Source organism: Arachis ipaensis, chromosome B04, assembly GCF_000816755.2.
Source record: "Arachis ipaensis cultivar K30076 chromosome B04, Araip1.1, whole genome shotgun sequence".
Taxonomy (NCBI): domain Eukaryota; kingdom Viridiplantae; phylum Streptophyta; class Magnoliopsida; order Fabales; family Fabaceae; genus Arachis; species Arachis ipaensis.
The window spans coordinates 60,428,726-60,451,584 of record NC_029788.2 but is presented as its reverse complement, the minus strand read 5'-3'; the positions used below and the strand labels follow the sequence as shown (position 1 = coordinate 60,451,584).

Here is a 22,859-nt window from a genome sequence, read left to right as displayed (position 1 = left end):
GACATAGAGGATTCCTCTTCTTTTCTTTTTCTCTTCTTTTTCTTATGAGCAGGGACAAAGAAAAAGGCATTCTTGTTGAAGTTAGTCCCTCAATTTCAGCCAGAAAATACCTGAAATCACAGAAAAATACACAAACTCATAGTAAAGTCCAGAAATATGAATTTAACATAAAAACTAATGAAAACATCCCTAAAAGTAACTAGATCCTACTAAAAACATACTAAAAACAATGTCAAAAAGCGTATAAATTATCCGCTCATCAAGCATCGAGGACGATGCTTGATTCTAAAGTGTGGGGAGGTCACCGTTTGTGACCGGTGTTTACATTTATGTGGTGAACTTTCAGACATCTATTTTTAGTTTCTGCTACTTTATTTTATTTTACACTCTATCTTTTAGATCATTTTGGGATTATTGTACATATTTGCTATTGTGGATACTCTTTTTTGGTTGTTGCATACTTTTAGTATATATATATATTGCATCTTAGTTTTTTATTGTGATTAGAAAAATATTTTGGGATTGTTAAAAATCTAGTTAACCCTTTTTATATAAGAATTGTGTTTTGATTGAAAAAGGGGTAAACTAGGAGAAATTTTTAAAATTTTCTAAATTACAACATTGCATTAGAATAAGCCTAGTCAATATGATAAAAATTTTCAAGAAATTCATTTTTAGGGCACCACCCCAATTGGTTGAAATTTTTTTTTTAGAACTTGCTTGAATTATACACTTGTGGATCATGTTTTGAGCAAAGAACACAAGCATGTGAGATTTGAGCCTAATTGTGTGGTTACAACCTATGACCACTCACTTTTATTCTTGTGTGTATTATTCTCTTCCTATGAGTGTAATCTTTGATTTGTTTGATTCTTTATGTCCAATATTTTGTGTATACATGTAATTATATGATTGAGGCCGTTGTTCAAATAGCTCACTTACCCAAATAGCTAACCTTTTATCTTCCATTGTTAACCAATCTTGAGCCTATGCTTAACCCATTTGTTCATAATTGTAGCACATTACAAGTTTAAGTGAAAAATAATAAATGTCCCCTCTTTGGATCTTTGATTAGCTTAAGCTAGTGAGAGTGTTCATTACTTGATTTTGGAAAAGTTGGGTACATTGGGTAGAGATAAAAGTGTGTTTATGTTTTTGTTGAAAAATTCTCAAGAATTGGGTACACACTCATGTATTAATCATATGTAAACCATATGCATTGATGTTATTGTATATATTTTATCTTAAAAAAAATTAAATTTAAAATGCAACAAGAAGGGAACAAAATGTCCCAAAGTTTAAAGTTTTATAAATTCAATGCATATGTGTGGTGATCAAATAGATATACATGAATGTGTGAAAAAGTGAAGAATGGATAGCTAGGCTTGTTTAGAATTGTTTAGATTGTCATAGGTTAGGTGGGAAGTTTAAGTTAATCAAAGTTTCGAATTTTAAGCTCACTTGACCATATGCATCCTACCTTGACCCTAGCCCCATTACAACCTATGGGAAAGTCCTCATGATATCTGTATGCATGCATGAAATAATTGTTGATTGTTAGATAAAAAATAAATCTTGAAAAGCATGATTAGGGGAGAATTGAGTGAATCAACCCCATACACTTGAGTGCCTAGAGCTGATACACATCCGACGAGGGTTCAATTGCTCAATTACATGTTTTCACCCATGATAATCCTTTCTTGCAAGTTTGTGAACCCTTTCAATGATTCAATCCAATTGTGGTTTGCTTTGATTGCTAATACCTTAGCCCTTGTGCTTGTATGTGTATTCTTGGAGATTGATTTATTTTGACTAAGCCATTGCATCATGTAGATAGGTTGCATATAGATAGATTGCATTTAGTTAGTTGCATTGGATAAATGTTAATACCCTTTTGCTTTTTTCTTGATTTTAGCATGAGGACATGCTTAGTTTAAGTGTGGGGAGATTTGATAAACCCCGATTTCGTGATTTATCTTGTGTTTATTTGGGGGATTTTACCACCTTTTCCCACATTTATTCAATGGAATATCATGGTTTTGTAATTCTCCCTTGAATTTTGCTTAAGTGTAAAAACATACTTTTCAGGCCTTAAATTGGTGATTTTAATTCACTTTAATTCTATTCGATTCCTTGATATTTTTTTTGAGTGATTTCAGGTCCATAAGGCAAGTATTAGATGGAAGAAATGAAGAGGAAAGCATACAAAGGGGAGAATGCATGAAGAAACAAAGATTGGGAATGCACCTATGGGCGCGCACGCGCAGAAGTGGTTACGCACAAGGACGCGCACGTGCAGAAGTGGTTTCGGACAAGGACGCGCACGCGCACATGCTGCGTCCGCGTGGATAAAGAAAAAGCTAAATCGACGCGCATGCGCACATGGCGTATACGCGCCGATACTCTCACATGGCCCACTTAAAGGCAAAATGCTGGGAGCGATTTCTGAGCTGCCCAGGCCTAAATCTAACTTGTTTCTGAGTGTATTTCATGCAGAATTGAAGTCCAAGCAAAGGGGGAGCAATTAGTTCAGCCAACATAAGCCTTTAGTTAGTTTTCTAGAGAGAGAAGCTCCCTCTTCTCTCTAGAATTAGGTTAGGGATTAGGTTAGATTATTTTAGATTCATGTTTAATTCCTTGATCTCATCTTGTTCTTTTATAATTTCTCAATTCTACATCTTGATTCTGTTATTTGTGATGTTAATTTCTCATTTTACTCTCTTTTGTGATGATGAACTCATGTTGGATTTGATTTACATTTAATGCAATTTGATGTTGATGTTTCTTTTTATTGAAGAATTGAGTTGTGAATTTAATTTCCTTGCAATTAGTAGTTGGTAGATTTTACTATTATTATAATTTATGATGTTTACTTTTATTGCATTCTACATGTTTGATGAAATGTTCTCTTTAGTTATTGAGTAGTTTTGTCAACTCTTGGTCTAAGCTAAGGGAATTGGGTAAATTTGAGTTATTGGGTATAATAGATTTAGTAATTTGAGAATCCTTGGTGATCAATTTGATACCCATTGATGCTAACCCACTACTAAGCTAATTAGTAGGTAGGTTGGGACTTAAGGGTGATAGCAAGGATTTATACCGGTTTGGAATTCCATAAAATAATTTCATTGTTAGTATACTCCAAACCAATAGTCAATCCTCAAATCAAATTAAATTTGGTTTTGTCACAATTAACAAACCCCAAATAAGAATTAACCGAAATATTTAGACTCCGGGTCGTCTCACAAGAAATTTCAATGAAGGGTCAATTATTGGCTATGAAAATGCAAGGGGGTTTTGATTTTTGATAATTGACAAGAAAAGTAAATAGCAAGAAAGTGAAATAACAAGAACTAATAAAATAAGGGAAAAGTACTCTTGATTAGACATGGGTAATTGGGATCACCATCCTTGTCTACAAACCATATATTGACAATTATGAGGAACCAAGCTCATTAAGTCTACTTCCAAAAGTCTTAAGTGCGTAGTATCTACTCCTAGACTTGAAGTACGTCAAATGGCTTTGATCACATCAACCCATAAGTTCCAACCTATCTACTAATTAGATTAGTAGTGGGTTGGTGTTAATGAGTATCATTTTGAAGCAAAATTTGGCAAATTTTATATCATTTTGAAGCCCCGGATGTTAGCTTTCCAACGCATCTAGAACCGCCTTATTTGGACCTCTGTAGCTCAAGTTATGGTCGTTTGAGTGAGAAGAGGTCAGGCTTGACAGCTTTACGGTTCCTTCATTTCTTCATGAGTTCTCCTACTTTGCATGCTTTTCTCCTCACTTCTTCCATCCACTACTTGCCTTATGAACCTGAAATCACTTAACAAACATATCAAGGCATTGAATGGAATTAAAGTGAGTTAAATTTAGCTATTTTAAGGCCTAAAAAGCATGTTTTCACATTTAGGCACAAATCAAGGGAAAATTGCAAAACCATGCTATTTCATTGAATAAATGTGAGAAAAGGTGATAAAATCTCCCAAATTAAGCACAAGATGAACCACAAAATTGGGGTTTATCAAATCTTCCCACACTTAAACCGAGCATGTCCTCATGCTAAGAATAAAGAAGGACAAGAAAAGGGTTATGAATATTTATTCAATGCAAATAAACTACATGCACCTATCTATATGAATGCAACTATATGCAAAATGATTCTATCTACTTGGTTAATAGTAAATCAATCTCCAAGAACACATATGCACATGTAGGGCTAAGTAGTATGATGAGTCATGAATCCTACCAATTTGAATTCCAAAATGAAGTTCAAGTAGATTTGCAAGAAGAAAGCTCATGAAAGCCGGGAACAAGGAATTAAGCATCGAACCCTCACCGGATGTGTATCCGCTCTAGTCACTCTAGTGTATAGGGTTGATCCACTCAATTCTCTTCTAATCATGCTTTCCATGATTTATTTTTCATCTAACAATTAACAATTATTCAATACATGCATACATTCATCATGAGGACTTACTCATAGGTGTAATGGGGCTAGGGTAAAGGTAGGGATGCATATGGTCAAGTGAGCTTGGAATTTGCATCTTTGATTAGCCTAAGCTCTCACCTAACACATATGACAATCTATACAATTCTAATACACAACCTAGCTACCCATGATTCTCACTTTTTTTCACATACTCATGCATTCTCTTTAATTAACATTCTATATGCATTGATTTTTATTGAACTTTACTTTGGGGCATTTTTGTCCCCTTTTTATTCTTTTTTCTCTTTTTTCTTTTTTTATTTTTTTTCTTTTATATATATGTTCTTTTTCTCTTTTTTATCATTTTTTTTCTAAACGTATCAATGCATATGGTTTTATATATAGTGCATGAATATGTACCCAATTCCCAAAAATCTTCAACAAAAATACAAAAACACACTTTTCTCTCAACCAATGTCCCAAGTTTCCCATACCCAAATGATACACACCCTTACTAGCCTAAGCTAATCAAAGATCTAAATTAAGGACATTTATTGTTTTTTACTTAGGGGTAGTGATGTGCTATAATTAAGAACAAAAGGGATTCAATAGGCTCAAATTTGGCTAACAATGGTTGATGAAAGGTAGGCTATTTGGGTAAGTGAGCTAAATGAAATGATGGCCTCAATCATATAAATGCATGTATACATAGAATAATGGATATAAAGAATCAAACAAATCAAAGATTACAATCATAGAGAGATAATGATGCAAACAAGAATGGAAATAAGTGGTTATAAGATGTAGCCACACAATTCGGCTCAAAACTCACATGCTTGTGTTCTTATCTCAAAATCCATATTCTAAAACATATCCTTCAAGCAAGTTTGTCACAAAAAAATTTTTTCAAATTGGTAGGGTGCTCTAAAAATAATTTTTCTTGGAAAAGAGATCATCCCCCTAACCAAGTAGTCCTAACATAAAAAGAAATAATAGAATATATATAAATTATAACTAACATGCAACCTATCATGCAATGCAATAACTAACTAACAAAGAAAATCAAGAATTGGTGTTGAAAAAGGAAATTGTTACCCATGGAGATCGGTCAGACGACCTCCCCACACTTAGAAATTTGCACCGTCCTCGGTGCATGCAAAGAAGAGCAAGGTGGATGGGTTGTTACAATTGATGTGCTCCTTCAAAATGTTGTGCGGGAGGACTTGTTTGTTGCCCCATTTAAAAGCTTTTCCTTTCCTTTCCTTCTTTTGGTGGCCAACCTAAAAAGAAAGAAAGAAAAAGAAAATTAAGCCTACAACAAAGATATCAAAGCAAATATAACATAGGCGGGGGCTAATGCCAAATAAGAGTAACGTTCTCACTACATGTTAGCTACGCATGTAAGTGAGAAAGAAATATAGGCAAAGGGCATATCAACTAATACTTGATGCAAGAACAAGTTAAAGCATGAAGAGCACTCAAAAGCATCAAGTTCAACTAGAAAGAGTGGGTCATGAAAGACATGCAAGTTCATATCAATGCACAAAGAATATAAGAGTCATACAATATTAAGCATTGATTTAAAAGTTTCATCATCCAACAATATCAAACAAGTCAAGAAGCACCAAGATTAACCAAGAAATTCTCAACAATTGAGTAAGAAAATTCAACACCATTATTAAAATGAAAAACTTAGAAAATAAAATAAGAACAAACTATAAAAACAAAATTAAAATGCAATGAATGATAATATGCAAATGCAACGTATAAAAGAAAATGAAAATAAGAAAAATAAAGAGTGAAAATTTTGAAAAGGAAGTAAGAAAGGAAGAAAGAAGAAGAAAGGAAGAGGAAGAAACTAGAAGGAAAAGAAGAGAAGAAGGGAGAAAGAAAACAGGGCAGAACAGGGAAAAAACAGGGTGCAGAGGGAGACGCGTACGCGTCACGCACGCGTGCGCATGGGTGGGCAGGCGAGACAGGCGACGCGGACGTGCATAGCATGCATACACGTGGATGTGAAGTTGGCGACCGACGCGGACGCGTCATGCGCGCTTGCGCGTGGGTCGCGAACACGGAGTAGGCACAACTTTGGCACAACTCTCTGGTTTTTGTACCAAGAGTGCGATATGAACCAGTGGCGCGCGCGCGCACAGTACGCTAGCGCGCGGATGTCCCCTCTTTTTTTTTTTAAAAGAAACATGGCACTCTCCTAATCTACAAGCATTCTAATATAACCAAAATTAAATTCAACAACAAATCTTTTTGGTTTTTTTTTTGAAAAGTTTTCAAACATACTAAAAATAAAACTTATACTACAAGCAAAATACTACTCAACAACAACTAAGCTACAACTTAAGGCATAAATCTAATCTAACAGACCAAAAACCAAAATATTAAAACAAGAGTATGCAAAGAAGAAAACTACCTAACAATGGCAACCCAAATCACTTATTAACCAAATCTAAAAGAGAGTGGAAAGAGTTTACCATGGTGGGGTGTCTTCCACCTAGCACTTTTGGTTTAAGTCTTTAAGTTGGACATTTGGTGGGGGTCCTTGCTAGGGTGGTTTATGCTTGAATTCATCCTTGAATCCCCACGATTGTTTGCATCTCCAATGTCCACCGGGATCCCAAATTAGGCGCACAAGGCCTTCAAGTAAGCTTAGGTAGATGACAAGGCCCCAAGAGTTTTGATTATTGAAATAAATTCCAGGGTCCCAAACCTTGTTCTTGCACCCATCTTCTTGTTGACTACCATAGTTAAATTTGGGTGACAAGACTTGTGAATTCTCAATTAGACCTCCAAACATTCTCCTAGACCCATGCAATTTGGTTCTACACCAACCATTGCCATTCAACTTTGAGCATGCAACCATTATGAACTTAGAGTGTTGTTTCCAATCACTACACAACTATCTCCTACTCTTAACTCCACAAAGAGCTCTAAGTTGACTATCATTTTCAATCAAACTATATTCAAGTGAGAAAGTGAAACTTAGGGATAAGAATTTTACCCACTTGAATGTTGTGTAGGATGGTGACTTAGAAAGGGGGACCTCCCTACACTTAGCCAATGTGAGGTCTATGCCCTTGTGCTCCTTCTTGACTACCCCCACCTTTTTGCAAGCTTTTTCAACTTCAATTCCTTGCTCAGCAATTTCTTCTATACACCCTTCATTGCTCAAACCATGTGTCGGAGGTTGTGCACGGTCCTCTTTGTCATCAATTTCATAGCATAATGAGGGAGATTCATAAATTCCAAAAGACTCATTAGTTTGTTTGAAATCGTCTTCAACGATGGAGCTTGCTTCTTGCTCAACCTCCTCCTCTTGGTGGCTTTCTTCCAATTCAATCTCTTCTTCATTGCTTACCAAGGGTATAGGAGGTGAGGTATCTTCTTCTTTACCCTCTATGTCAAACCCAATTGGAGAGGATTCAATTGTACATAAGAATTCTTCAATGATTGAATTCATCTCTTGGTCAACCTCTTAAAATGCTTCAACCACTTCTTCCGGCTCAATTGTCTTAACTTCCTCCCCTTGTGGCAATCCTTGTTCCACCCATTCTTCTATACCTTGAAGCTCTAAACTCACTCCCTCACTATACTCCTTGATTACTACTCCACATTCAACAATGGGAGTTCCTTGATCGCATAGGCTTAGGCGGGAGGAGACCATATTGCTAACGGCTTCGGCTAGGGTAGCTATCTTGGCTTCTAGCTCTTTAAACTCCTTTTGGTTCTCTTCTTCCCTTCGAATGTAAGAACTAACATATTCTTGGAGAGAATCATCAATTGGAGGTGGTGTGAAAAAAGAAGGTTCATTGTTTGGGAAGGAAGTTTCATAATTGGAAGTTGGTTTGGTGAGGGTATGGAGGTGATGTATATTGGGGTGGTTCTTGGGAGTAGTTGTGTTGGAATGGTGGTGGTTCCATGTATGGTTCATATGGTTCACAAGATGGTTGGTATGGTGGATAAGAATTATAGTCATATGGAGGTGTTTGGTGGTAAGGGGCTTGTGAGTAAGGTGGTTCAAAACTATGTTGAGGGGATGGTTCATAGGCATGTGGTGGTGATTGTTGACAATCACAATAAGGGTCACCACATCTATTAGATTCATATGCATTAGGATTAGAATTATACCCATAAGAAACCGGAGGTTGTAGTTGCCAAGAAGGGTGATCAATCCTTTGAGGTTCCCTCCATCCTTGATTGCTCCATCCTTGATGCATATTATCATTATAGTTCCCATTCCCTACAACATAATTTGAGCTAAACTCATAGCCAAAGTGAGGATGAGAATTCATAATAACAAGAGAAAATAAAAACAAAACTAGTAAGAACTAATAAAAACTAACTCCTAAAACAAGAAAAAACTAGCAAAGAAGCATATTAACATATATACAATAGCCAATAACATAACACCATTGCAACTCCCTGGAAACGGCGCCATTAATTTGATAGCAAGGATTTATACCGGTTCGAAATTCCACAAAATAATTCCGTTGTTATTATAGTCCAAACCAATAGTTAATCCTCAAATCAAATTAAATTTGGTTTTGTCACAATTAACAAACCCCAAATAAGAATTAACCGAAGTATTTAGACTCTGGGTCGTCTCACAAGGAATTGCAATGAAGTGGTCAATTATTGGCTATGAAAATGCAAGGGGGTTTTGATTTTTGATAATTGACAAGAAAAGTAAATAGCAAGAAAGTGAAATAACAAGAACAAATAAAATAAGGGAAAAGTACTCTTGACTAGACATGGGTAATTGAGATCACCATCCTTGTCTACAAACCATATATTGACAATTATGAGGAACCAAGCTCATTAAGTCTACTTCCAAAAGTCTTAAGTACATAGTATCTACTCCTAGACTTGAAGTACGTCAAATGGCTTTGATCACATCAACCCATAAGTTCCAACCTATCTACTAATTAGATTAGTAGTGGGTTGGTGTTAATGAGTATCAAATTGATCACCAAGGGTTCTCAAATCACCAATTCAATGAGACCCAATGACTCAAGGTCACTCAATTCCCTTAGCCTAGGCCAAGAGTAAAGAAAACTACTCAAAAACTAAAGAAAACATTCTATCAAACATCTAGTGTGCAATAAAAGTAAACTTCATAAAATGCAAGAATTAAAAGAACCCACAACTAACGTAAGCAAGAAATCAACAATAACAATCAAGATCAACATAAAAAAAACATGGAAACATAAAATTGCATTAGAAGAAATTAAGATCCAACAATTGTTTATCAACATAAAAGAGAGCAAAATAAGAAATTAACAAGAGAAACTAAGAGGATTAAGATAATAGAACACTAAAATATAAAGAGAATTGAAATCAAAACAAGAATTGAAAGAGAAATTTGAGTGTGATTATCTTAACTTAATCCTAATTCCTATCCTAAATCTAGAGAGAGGAGAGAGCCTCTCTCTCTAGAATTCTATCCTAAAACATGATGAAAACTAAACTATGACTACTTGGTTCATTCCCCCTTTAATCCTTGGATTCAATAGCATTAAAAATGAGTTGGAATGGGCCCAAAATGAGCTATAAATCGCTGGCCACGATTTCAGTTTTAGTGAATCACGTGCTCCATCGGTGCTCACGCGTACATGGCGCGTGCGCTCCCCTATATGCGAAGCAACATATTGCAAATTTTATATTATTTTGAAGCGCCGGATGTTAGCTTTTCAACGCAACTGAAACTGCCTCATTTGGACCTCTGTAGCTCAAGTTTTGGTCGTTTGAGTACAAAGAGGTCAGGCTTAACAGCTTTACGGTTCCTTCATTTCTTCATGAGTTCTCCCACTTTGCATGCTTTTCTCCTCACTTCTTCCATTCAATACTTGCCTTATGAAACTACAATCACTCAACAAACATATCAAGGCATTGAATGGAATTAAAGTGAGTTAAATTTAGCTATTTTAAGGCCTAAAAAGCATGTTTTCACGTTTAGGCACAAATCAAGGGAGAATTGAAAAACCATGCTATTTCATTGAATAAATGTGAGAAAAGGTGATAAAATCCCCCAAATTAAGCACAAGATAAACCACAAAATTAGGGTTTATCAAAGGGTTGATGTGATCAAACCTATTTGACGTACTTCAAGCTTAGGGGTAGATGTTGCGTACTTAAAGCTTTTGGGAAGTAGACTTAATAGGTTGGCCTCTCATGATTATCAATATTTGGTTTGTTAACAAGGATGATAATCTCAATTACCCAAGTCTTAGCCAAGAGTTCTTTATCTTGTTTTCTTTGCTTACTTGCTTAATCTACTTTTCTTGCCCTCTTATGAACCAAAACCCCCTTACCCCTTTATAGCTAATAATTAAGCACTTCATTGTATCCTAGGGAGACGACCCGGAGTCTAAATACTCCGGTTAATTTTCATTGGGGTTTGTACATGTGACAAAACCAAAATTTAGTTTGATATGAGAATTGTTTGTTGGTTTGGGGCTATACTTGCAACGTAAATATTTTGTGAAATTCCTTACGGACAACAATTATTTCGCCTATCAAAAAGCCAATGAACATATCCTTTTCCAAGTCCCATAACTCACTCATTAAAATATGGACAACCCTGAAATTTAAATTACATATGCTAAACATACTTAATTTCACCTCCAATTAGTTGCACCTCAATACTAGTCCAAAATCAAAAGTTATAAACTTTCAAAGTTACTGATTTAAGAGAACAGAATCTGGCTTTTACTGCATAACGTGTCATATTTCAAAAAATCATATCTTTAAAACCACAATCCCAACCATTCTAAAATTTTACGACGTTAAAATAATAAGACTAAAGTTTCATTTAAAATTGGTTCCGTTTCAAAATTCAATTCGAAACATTCACAGCAGAGCCAACAAATTACAGCTGTTATAAAAATTCTACAATAAAATCAGATTCCTCACCCGTAATTTAAAAATTCACCATAAATCATATATTTAACAAAAAAGTTTCAAATTCTCTAGTTCAATTCTAAATATTCCCAGGTTTAATCCGGACTTGATTCCATGTAATGCTGATTATCACAAAATTAGTTACAGCCTTTCAAAGTTACTGTTTTTATTTAAAGATAATGCAGAAAATCAGATTTCACAGCTTAACTTTGAAAAATCATAACAAATTCTTTAGTTAATATGAAACCATCAAAATTGAATCCTAACAACTACACTTACTAAGGTTTACTCAGCTTTTAATCTCACACCGTTTTGATCACTAGCAAATTACTGGGTCTTCCTCAAAATTACCATTCTATTTTGAAAATAAGATTTCTTAATAATAGTTTAGTCTTTTTGGTCCTAATTCTTCAACAATTCTCAATTCAATATCAAATATATCGAATGACTATTTCAGCCTCAACCAATTATAGATAATCAGTTAAAACCACAATTCTCAACTAGTCTCGAGTCACTTTCACAGCCATAGCAATATACCAAACAACCATTTCAACAGCAACAGTCAATAATTCAATCATCTACCACACATAGTTACATTCAATTCAATCACAACACCAAACACAATCGCAACCACAATCCAAAATTCATATAATCAATCAATTACTCACAGTTATTAATCTTATTTGCAGTTATTCAATAAACCTTGTAGGAATTCTTAAATTGAAACCATTTAAATTAAACCCCCTACCTCGATTAGTTGAACTCGTACTAATCAACCACAATAAGCCCGCTTATTTTGAATTCACAGCGGCAGCAACAATTTTAACGCGACTGGAACGGCAGCAGTGTTCACAAAAATAATAGCGGCATCAGTAGTTCCTGGCAAGGATGGCGATACCGAACAGATACGGTAATGATCTGCAGCTAGGGAAAATCAAGAAAATGAAGCAGATTATCATCAAGGCAGCAGCAAACAAGATAGTGACACAGAACAGAATTCAATCCTACCAGGGTAAGGTAGAATAGAACAACAATGGCAGCCTAGAGAGTAAGGATTTTCGGCAATTCCAACAGCAATACTCATAGTGGAAAAGGCGTTGGCCTCTGCAAAAATCAAAAGCAGCGGCAGAACAAATGACAACGGTGAGCAGGGGCAAGGACGAAGTGCATCAGAATTAGAGTAGCAACCTCAATGATAGTAGAAAACCTCAGCAGTAGCCAAACAGTGACAGTAACGATACATAATTGAGCCAGAGCAGTGACAACAATATCTCTGGCAATAAGAGAACAATTGGGCTCATCTCCAATGGCGGCGGTATCAACTAATTCCGGCAGCAGCGATGCTGGGCAGAAACGGCGGAGGAGCGATGCTCACTCTCTTCGCGCCTCGTTCATCTCTCTCTCTCTGGGCTTCTTCCCCTATGACAGTGGCACCTTCAATCGACGACAGCGGCTCCGACCACACCAGCAGCGATGGCGATGGTCCCTCTCATCTCTGTTGCGAGCTTTCCTCTCAGTCGCGCTTATCTCTCACTCTCTCACTCCACTACGAATCTCTCTCTTCCCCTCGTGCTCGATGGTGACGACGACGGCAGCAAAGCCCCCAGTCGGCGCCGTTCCTTCCTCCTCCCTCCCTTCTCCTTCCTCTTTCTCCTCCATTTTTCCCCCTTTTTGCTCCCCTTTTTCTTCTGCTCTGTGTGCGTTTTTCATTATGTTAGAGTTAGGGATTTATAAAATTAGGGTTTTATTTGGGAAATTTAAGTTAGGATAAAATACATGAGTAATATAACAATTTTACAAAATATTCGAGATAGAATAACAATATAGAATTCAGATATAATACAGTGAAGATCATTTTCAGTATACATAAAATTTCATTTATCAACATATCATTGAGTTCAAATAATTATTTTTAATTTAAATTCTAAAATAAACATACTAATCACATTTTATAAAATATGATTAAACACGAAATATCAATTACCTAAATCAAATTATATAACCTTTCATTATTTTTCCATCATAATTTTAATTTCAATTTATTTAAAACAACTAATTATAATAAAAGTTGTACAAAAATATTAACACACTTAAACTTAAAGTATTTACAAAAATCTATTTAATCATTCCTAATAAGTTAATCTCTAAGAGCTCAATTTAATAAAATAAACTGTAATTTAATCACAATACAAATTTCTTAAATTAAATTATATAATACTTCTATTACTTTAGATAAAAATAAAAAATTTAACTTCACAGAACTTCACAGATAGCCATATAATAAAATTCTACCAAAATACCTGATAAACCATAGATAACAAAATAAACAAAAAAAATCTGAACCTTCTTCCATTCCCTACCTCAGAGTGTCGAATTAGCAGGAATTAATTGCGACGAACCCCTTTTTCTTATTCCGTGGCAACAGCAGCAATATTTTCGATCACGTTCTAGCAGTAGCAGTGGCACTGGAGTAGGGAAGAGGCAAGGCAGCTCAGACTAACGGCTCCAGCAACCTCCTCTGGGCGAGTTCTGTCCCTTTCAAAATGCAGCCTGACACTAATTCCAAATCTTAACCCTAATTCCAATCCCAACCCCAAAGTTAAACCCAATCCAAATTTAAAGTTGACTCCCAAGCCTAAGAGCAATCCAAGCTTAATTCAAAGTCCAACCCCAACCCTAATCTCAAGCCCAAGTCTAAGGAGAACACTAAGCCTACTGCAACCATTAACACCAAGTCTAATCCAAAATCCAATTTTGTTTTAGAGCTTAAAAATAACCCCTCCAAAAATTAGACACAACTAACTACCAAGTCTAAGAAGAATACCACTTCATAATCTAAACACAATCTAATCTAGAAGAATATCACATCTCAAACTCTTAAAGTATTAAATTGTTAACCTCTTCCTGGGTACAAGCTGTCATTTTGAAAATTTTCAATCACAATTAAAATTGGATCAATAATTCATTATTATAAACACTGACGGTAGAAAAAAACCGAAAATAAATAAATAAATAAACAAGGTCTAACCATACTATCACTTTCCAATTCCATAAACTAAACAAACAAAATAACAAAAGAGTAAGTAAAAACCAACATGAAGATCCACATACTCGTTTGAATCAGAAACAAACAAAAAATTGAGATGGTAGATTAAAAGGGTATATGTAAATTAATTACCTTGAACCTTATAGTGGGTGTTTCTGGTGGTGGGGTTGATGATGGGAACAAATTTTCCTGATGAGGACTTCTTCCAGTGTCCATCAACATAGTATTTGTATACATCACCAATGGATGTTTTGTATCTCAGTGAACCATAGTAGCAAAGGTCTTGAATAGTACCAGCAGCAAGTGCCAATAGTTGAGAATTGAATAAAGTTACAGCGGCAAGGAATATAGCCATGACAGCAGCAGCAACCCCCTTTCTGCAACGACGGCAACAGAAGCTTCGCTGCCAGTGAATGTGGCTAGCTGGTGGTGAGGCTGATGACTCCCTTCCTTTCCTATCATTCTTCCTCTTCTCCTCTGCTCAGATCGGCGTCGACGACGGTGAGGGGAACTTCAGGACATCACGTGTGACGGCGATAGCAGTGGCTTGAACGGTGACGGTGGTAAGCTCCACGAACAGTGACGGTTCGAGCTTGATGGAAGGCAGAACGGCGACAGCAAGGCACGAACAGCGGCGACTCTGGGAAGCAACCCCTCATTCACGAGTTCTCCGTCTCTGCGCGAGCTCTCTTTTCTCGACAACACAGCGGCGAATCTCTCCTCTGGGTTTGACAGTTCGGCGACGGTGGAACGGGCTGGACGTGGCGGCAAAAAGTGGATGATGCTCTTCTCTTCTCCTCCCTCATTGATCTTTGCGTGGGTGGGTTTGTTGTGAAGTGTGTGTGTGACGTCGAAAGGTGGGGAGGGGGGTTTGTGTGGCTGAAGCAGAGGTTAGGGAAAATTAGGGTTTTTTTGGTTTAATTTGGAAGTTTTGGAATTTAGGATTAGAAATTAAAGATTTTATAAACGAATAAGAATAAATATGAATAGATATTTTGATAAAATTAGAGGGTAAAGTAATTTTAAAACTAATTATATTCTATTAAAAATATTTAAAAATATTATTTATCAACATATTGTTAAGTTTAATTAATTATTTTTAATTTAAATTATAAAATAAAAATATAAAATAATGAATTATAATAAAATTACATAAGAATCTTGATTAATATAAAAATCAGGCGAACAGATGTTTTATAACAAAATAAAAACAAATAACTTGTTACAAACAATATTGAATTTTGTGACAAAGTAATTTTTTGTTACAAAATATTTTGAACTTTTGCATCAATTTCATCTTTTGTTACAAAATATTACAAAATTTGGCAACAAAATACCGATTCGTTACAAAAGCCAAAATAATTTGTAACAAATTATATTGTTGTTACAAAATATTATTATTATGTAACAATTACTATTTTTGTTACAAAAAAATATTTTTTGTAACAATTTTAAATTTGTTACAAAATTTTTGTTACAAATGTTTCATTTTCTTGTAGTGTTACTTGGTGACTAAGGTTTTCCCACATGGACAACTTTAACTCCTGAATGAAGCTTCAAAGGATACATTCACAGTAAATGGCCATATGGTGAAACACTACCTAGGAGGACCCTGGGACAAAGAAGAAAGCGTTCATGAGATGACTTGAATAAGAAGAAAGGACGTCAACTTAGTGACGATAAAAGAGCACTAGTTGGGAGGCAACTCAACCTAAGGTAACTCTCTCATCTTTTTCAAATAAATGGGTGGCTATTTTTGTGTATTGCGAGGAGCTAAGTTTGGTGTTGCACACCAAAGATGATTATGTCATAAATGAGCAATTCAAAGACTAATGTGAAGTGCTACGTTTGGTGTTCCACCACGAATCACATGAACACTTCATAAATTTAGAAGAAGCATGACTAATCATTAACTCCAAACAATCACAGAAGCTAAGCAACCTTGCATGTGAGAATTTCCCAAGTCTAGAAGTTGTTTTCTCAATTGAAATAAAAGCACGAGATAATGCATGCATACAAAATTTATTGCATAGAAGGAATTAAGTTTGGTATTCCCACACCAACTTTAGATCAAAATTAACAAGCTTACACGCATGTTAACTATCTCTCAAGTGCTTGGGAACAAGCAACTTTCAAGGTCTTTGCAGGAAGTCACAGCAATCAGGAGAAGGCAAAGGAAGATCCAAAAAATAGCAATGATGACAACCAAGAGTAGAGCAAGTAAACATAAAAAGGTTGTATGGTTGCTTGACTAGCCAAGATTTAAAATTCCTTGAGTGAAAGTATAGCTATGTCCCTAATTAGTCTAGTTGGTAGAAGTATTAGTCAGTTCGCATCATACTTTACTTTCTAACTTGTTCTGCTTGCCAAGTATTATACTTGGATCATTGCACCTTATCTTGATGTATGCTTGATTCCTAAGTCTAAATAAAGAAGAAAATGTTGTGAAAAGAAAGAGTGAGTCCAACCTTGAAAGATGAATAAGGTTCTAGTGGGTGGTGGTATATGCTAAGTTCATTAGTTGATTCATGAATAAGGCTAGAGGTTAGCATGACTTCGAGATATGAACTTGAGTTACAGTCTATGAGACTTGACAAATAAAAGAGGTCCATGTAATAGAAAGAAGATGCAAGAGAAAGAAACAAAAAGAAATAATCAATAGGGCTAGGCACCAATAGCTTGAGATTTTGGATATATGCCTGTGATGTTCTTGTACAAAGATAAGCTTGGATAACTAGGTTCTAAGGGGTGCTTCATCACCTGGCAAGTTAGGTTAACTAACCCAAGATTGCCAACCGAAAGTCCACCATCAAGAGCTACTTTGACAACAAAGCATTTAGTGACCCAAAGAGGTACTGGGCACCAATGTCCAAAGAACTAAAACAAGCTAAATGCTTGTGATATGTATGTACTAAGGAGAGGCTTGAGCAAGTAAGTCCGTAGGGGTGTCTCAACACCTAGCATCTTGAACCAACTGGTTCGGGAATGTTGGCTGAAAGCTTACTTTAAAGAGCTGCCTTAACACAAAGCATTTAGCCTCAGCAAAGCAATAAATCCCAATCAAAAGAAAGAAAGCAAGAAAGCTCAAAGTAAGGACCAAACAATAACAAGTCTCATAGAGTGCAAATAGAGTAAGTATCCAAAGGAGTGTCACCACCTTAGCCACAAAGAAGAATCACTAGGGAACTCATGCATGCAAAACCCCATGAACTAGGATTGGAAATATCTAAATAAGGACCTGTACCTCTTTACACTTCCAGCAGTTTTCTTGTATTTTATTTCCTTGCTTGGGGACAAGCAAGATCTATGTTTGGTGTTGTGATGCCAAGGCATCTTGACTTATTTTACAAGCCATTTTAGTTGGTTTCTAGCTTTTTTTTTTTTGCATTTCTTAGGTAATAAGCAAGCATTTGCACTTAATATCCTTGCATGCATGCATGTAGCAAAGGTGTGGAAAAATCATGAAAATATGAGAGCATTTTGTGCATAAATGGAATCATTCAATCAAGTGGATTTTAAGGCCTTTAGAAGAAGGTTGTGCATGCTTATAAACTTCATATTTTGATGCACCTTCTTGGGTTTGTGACAAGGAAAGCTGAGGCAGAAACATTGTGCCTTGGAGAGGCAAGGATGCACAAGCTCACCCTAGTGGCAAACAGCACCTCAAGTGAAACTCTCGCCAGCACTCTTCAGCAAAGCTGGCTAAGCGAGCGCCAGCATCAAATGGCCCAGCAACCTTGTCAAGCAATCATGTCGAGCACCATGTCATGACACACGCACATGCATACAAAGCACCTGGCTCTCCCTTGAGTGCTTATTCTAGTGTTCACTAAGGAAGCGCCCAACACACACTCATCACAACACACCACTCTCCCCCACACACACACGAAAATGCTCCTTTGAGCGCTCACTTGGTCGCTCACTAAGAGAGCGCCCAACACTCCTACACAGCCACACATACACTGCTCCCACTCACAAGCACACACACAAACTGGGGCTCCCTTGAGTGCTCATTCTAGCGCTCAGTAGGGGAGCGCCTTCGACACCAACACAACACACACACAACACAGTGCTCCCTTGGATGCTCACTCTAGCACTCGCCAAGGGAGTGCCACACACACTTGACATACACACTTGACACACACACCTCAAGCACACGAGGGCTCTCCCTTGGGCACTCACTCTGGCGCTCTCCAAGGGAGCACCAACACCACAGCCTTATACACCACACACAACACAAACACACACATACACAGCATTCAATTGAGCGCTCACTTGGGCGCTTATTCAGAGAGCACCCAACACAAGCACACGCATACACCACATACTCACCTCACTCACACATGTAGCACACAACACACTGGCGATCTCCCCAGTGCTCGTTCCAGCCCTCGCCAGGAGAGTGCCACACATACATCACACTTTACATGATCATGGCACCACGGCCATGCTCGCTTGAACGCTCACTTGGGCGCTCGTGCAGGGAGTGCTTTCGATGAGTAAAGCCTAGAAGAACAAGGAACCATCGCTCTCTTCTAACGCTCACAAAGGAGCGTGGTGCTCTTCGGGAAGGTGCCAGTGCTAGATCCAGCGCTGGCACCAGCGCTCACAAATCGAGCTAGCACGATGGACAATCCATGAAGGAATTGAGACTTCTGCGTACGAACAACCCCTAATGCATATGCACAAGTGGTCGAAAATGTAAAAGAGCGTACGCACAGCCCCTGGCACATATGCACACTCAGTAGCACTCATTTTTTACGCTCAATCTCCAGCGTCAGATTCAAGCGCCAGAATGGAAAGTCCAAAGCCCCAAGTATAAGAAGTGAAGACTTGAGATAAAGCACTATAAATAGAAGGAGTTTTGAACTCATTAGGGGGCTTCACTTTTTAGATCTTTACTTCTCTTTTGGCTGAGAGCTTGGAAGTATTTTAGAGAGTTTTACACACTTTTACATTATGCACTTGCTTGTATTCAGTTTTAGTTTACTTCCATGCAATTTTAATTTCTTTCAATGGTTCTTAGAGCGATGATGAACTAAACCCCCATCATTAGGGGGAGGAGCTCTATTGTAATTCAAATGAATTAATGAAAATTTTCTTTTTCTCAATCTGCTTGTTGTAGCTAAGGAAAAACTTCTGTCCTTAATAGATCTATTCACTACCGGAAGGGGGTTTAGATTTGCTAGAATGTCTATCCATTTGAATTTTTATGTGGGCCTCAGAAGGGGAATCATAGAAATTAGTGTGAAGCTCTTTCCCTCACAACTCTTTTGATCAATAAATTCCTAGTTTGAATTGACATCCTGAGAGCTTGTGTGGCTATGGATTAGAAAATTGATCTTAACCTCTTCTCATGAACAATTAGATCAAGGAATTGGCAATTAATTGTGTTGAGAGAAATTGAGTCGCCAAGGAATTGGGATTCAATTGGTAATAATCCGCCATAAATCTACTTCATATGATTGAGAATGAAGTTGAGACCCAATGATTCATGACGGATTATGATATCTCCAATCCCTAATGAATCTTACCCATTATCTTTCTTTCATATAATTCCTTTAAATTTTCTATTTCCTTTTATTCCCATTACCCAAAACCCATTTACAATTCATGTAATTTACTTTTCATAGCCATTTACATTCATGCTTTTACTTCCTTGCCATTTAAGTTTCAGCTCTTTTAATTTCTTGCAATTTAAGTTCATGCTCTTTATCATTCAGCAATTTACCTTCAGCTCTTTATCTTTCAGTTATTTACATTCAGCAGATTTACTTTTCATGTCATTTACATTCTGTTAATCAATTTCCCCAAAAATCCTTAAATATTTGCTTGACTAGATAAATCACCTAACTAAAATTCCTTAGTCTATCAATCCCTGTGGGATCGACCTCACTCAACAGTGAGTTATTACTTGGCGATTCGGTATACTTGCCGGAGGAATTTACATTGCCTAAATTTAAGTCATCAAGTTTTTTGCACCGTTGTCGGGGATTGATTTAGATTGACAATGATTAAGTGGGTGATAGTCTATATCAAGCACTTTTCTTTTGTTTTAATTAAGCACACTAACTGTTTGACATATTGTGTCAGCAAATTCTAACACACACTCTAGCAATAGATTGTTCACCTTTCATTTGGTCTATTTTTGTGGTGTATGCCAGGAGGGAGAAAGGCAACATCAACGTCCTTTGATTTTGAGCCAGAGCGAACTCTTCTAAGATTGAGAAGAGAATCTAGAGGGAAAAAAGTTGTTAGGGAAGAGGACTCAGAAGAGGACTTGGATCAAGTCATGGAAGATGAGGTGCATGAAGAAGGGATGGCTAATAACAATGCCCAAACTGCCAGGAGGGTGCTATCAACCTATACTATTCCTGATCCTAGGAACTGTGGGAGTAGTATACTCACTCCTAATATTCATGCAAACAACTTCAGTTGAACCCTCAACTCATCACTTTAGTTCAGAACAATTACTCTTATGGAGGAGGCCCTCTTGAAGACCCCAATTAACACCTATCTATTTTCTTGAGAATTTACGAAACAGTCAAAATAAATGGGGTGCATCCTGACATTTACAAGCTGCTATTATTCTCATTTTCTCTAAGGGACAAGGCATCTCAATGGCTGGAGACCTTTCCAAAGGAGAGTATCAACAATTGGGAAGACTTGGTGAGCAAGTTCTTAGCTAAATTCTATCCACATCAGAAAATCATCAAACTAAAAATAGAGGTACAAACCTTCACACAAATGGATGGAGAATCACTATATGAGGCCTGGGAGAAAAACAAAGCCTTGATAAGGAGGTGCCCACTAGATATTTTCAGTGAATGGGTAAGACTCCAAAACTTCTATGAAGGTCTTTCCCCAAAGGCAAGAAAGGCATTAGACTACTCATCAGGAGGCTCACTCCAAATGATGAAGACCCCTTAAGAAGCACAAGACCTCATTGACATGGTGGCAAATAACCAATACTTCGACTCTTCAGAGAGACGAACAACCCCAAAGAGAGGAATAATGGAGCTTGATAGAGTGGATACTATTTTAGCCCAGAACAAGCTAATGCACCAACAAATCCAGCAGCAGATAGAAATGATGGCAAAAAGGATGGATGGACTTCAATTGGCTGCAATGAGCACAACAAGCCAAACACCAAATGCATGGGGCCAAAATAAAAAGAGTTTTGAGGCATACAACAATGAGCAGCATCTGAGTAAGTCTAATATATGCACAACACAAGTTCTTCCCACAATGATTTCCATGGGGATACATACAATCCCTCACGGAGAAACCATTCTAACTTGAGGTGGGGAGATAATCAAAACCAATGGCAGAAGAACTCCAATCCCAATAACTTTCGCAACATAAGCAACCAAAACCATTACCCCACTAACAACAATTCATATAGAAAACCTCAAAACAATTTTTCCACACCCACATTCAACCCACAAAATAACTCTTCAAACAATCCAACCAACTTCCATCAACAACTAACATCTCACACACAACCCCAACCACATCAAGAGTCCCAAAGAATCTCTAATCTAGAGATGATGATAGAAAAGCTTATGAAGAACCAAGAGATGGCAAGCAAGAACTATGAAGCATCAATGAGAAACCTTGAAAGACAAATAGGGCAACTATCCAAGCAACCTGCTGGGAGACCAATCAATGCTTTCCCAAGTGATACCATCCCAAATCCAAAGAAGGAGTGTAAAACTATACAGCTGAGGAGTGGTAAAACAATGGGAAAGGACAACAAGGATGCCAGCAAGGAAGAGACAGAGCTTGAGAAAAATGATAACGTGGATCACAAGAAGGACAAGGAACCACAAGCTCCAAGGAAAGGCAAGCAAATCTTAGAGTCACAGACACAAGAGAAGAAAGAGAAAGTTAAGCCATATATTCCTCCACTACCTTACCCTCAGAGATTGCACAAAGAGATAAAGGATCAACAATTTCCTAAGTTCCTTGAGATTTTCAAGAAATTGGAGATCAACATCCCACTAGCTGAAACCTTAGAACAAATGCCACTTTATGCGAAGTTTCCCAAAGAACTCATCACCAAAAAGAGGAGCTGGAAGGAGAAGGAAACTGTGATCCTCACACAGGAGTGTAGTGCTATGATCCGAAAAAGATTGCCACCCAAACTCAAAGATCCAGCGAGTTAACTCATATCATGCACCATGGCAAACATGACGATAGAGAAAACTCTTTGTGACCTGGGTGCCAGCATAAATCTTATGCCCCCTCTCCATGATGAAAAAGTTTCTTATAGAGGAGGTGAAGCCACAAGGATGTCACTACAACTTGCTGATAGGTCTCTTAAGACACCTAATGGAGTGGTAGAAAATTTATTGGTGAAAGTTGGAGAGTTTATTTTTCTATTGACTTTGTGATCCTAGATATGGAAGAAGAGGGAAATAACTCAATCATCCTAGAAAGACCCTTTCTAGCCACAGCAA

General features: G+C 37.0%; 1 long non-coding RNA gene across 1 annotated transcript; it reads right to left on the bottom strand.

Moving 5' to 3' along the window:
* Positions 266-12,967, bottom strand: LOC110270650. The gene is made up of 3 exons (XR_002360289.1): positions 12,797-12,967; positions 9,541-9,542; positions 266-278 (listed from the first exon to the last, which is right to left on the bottom strand). It is a non-coding gene; the product is annotated as an uncharacterized LOC110270650 (long non-coding RNA).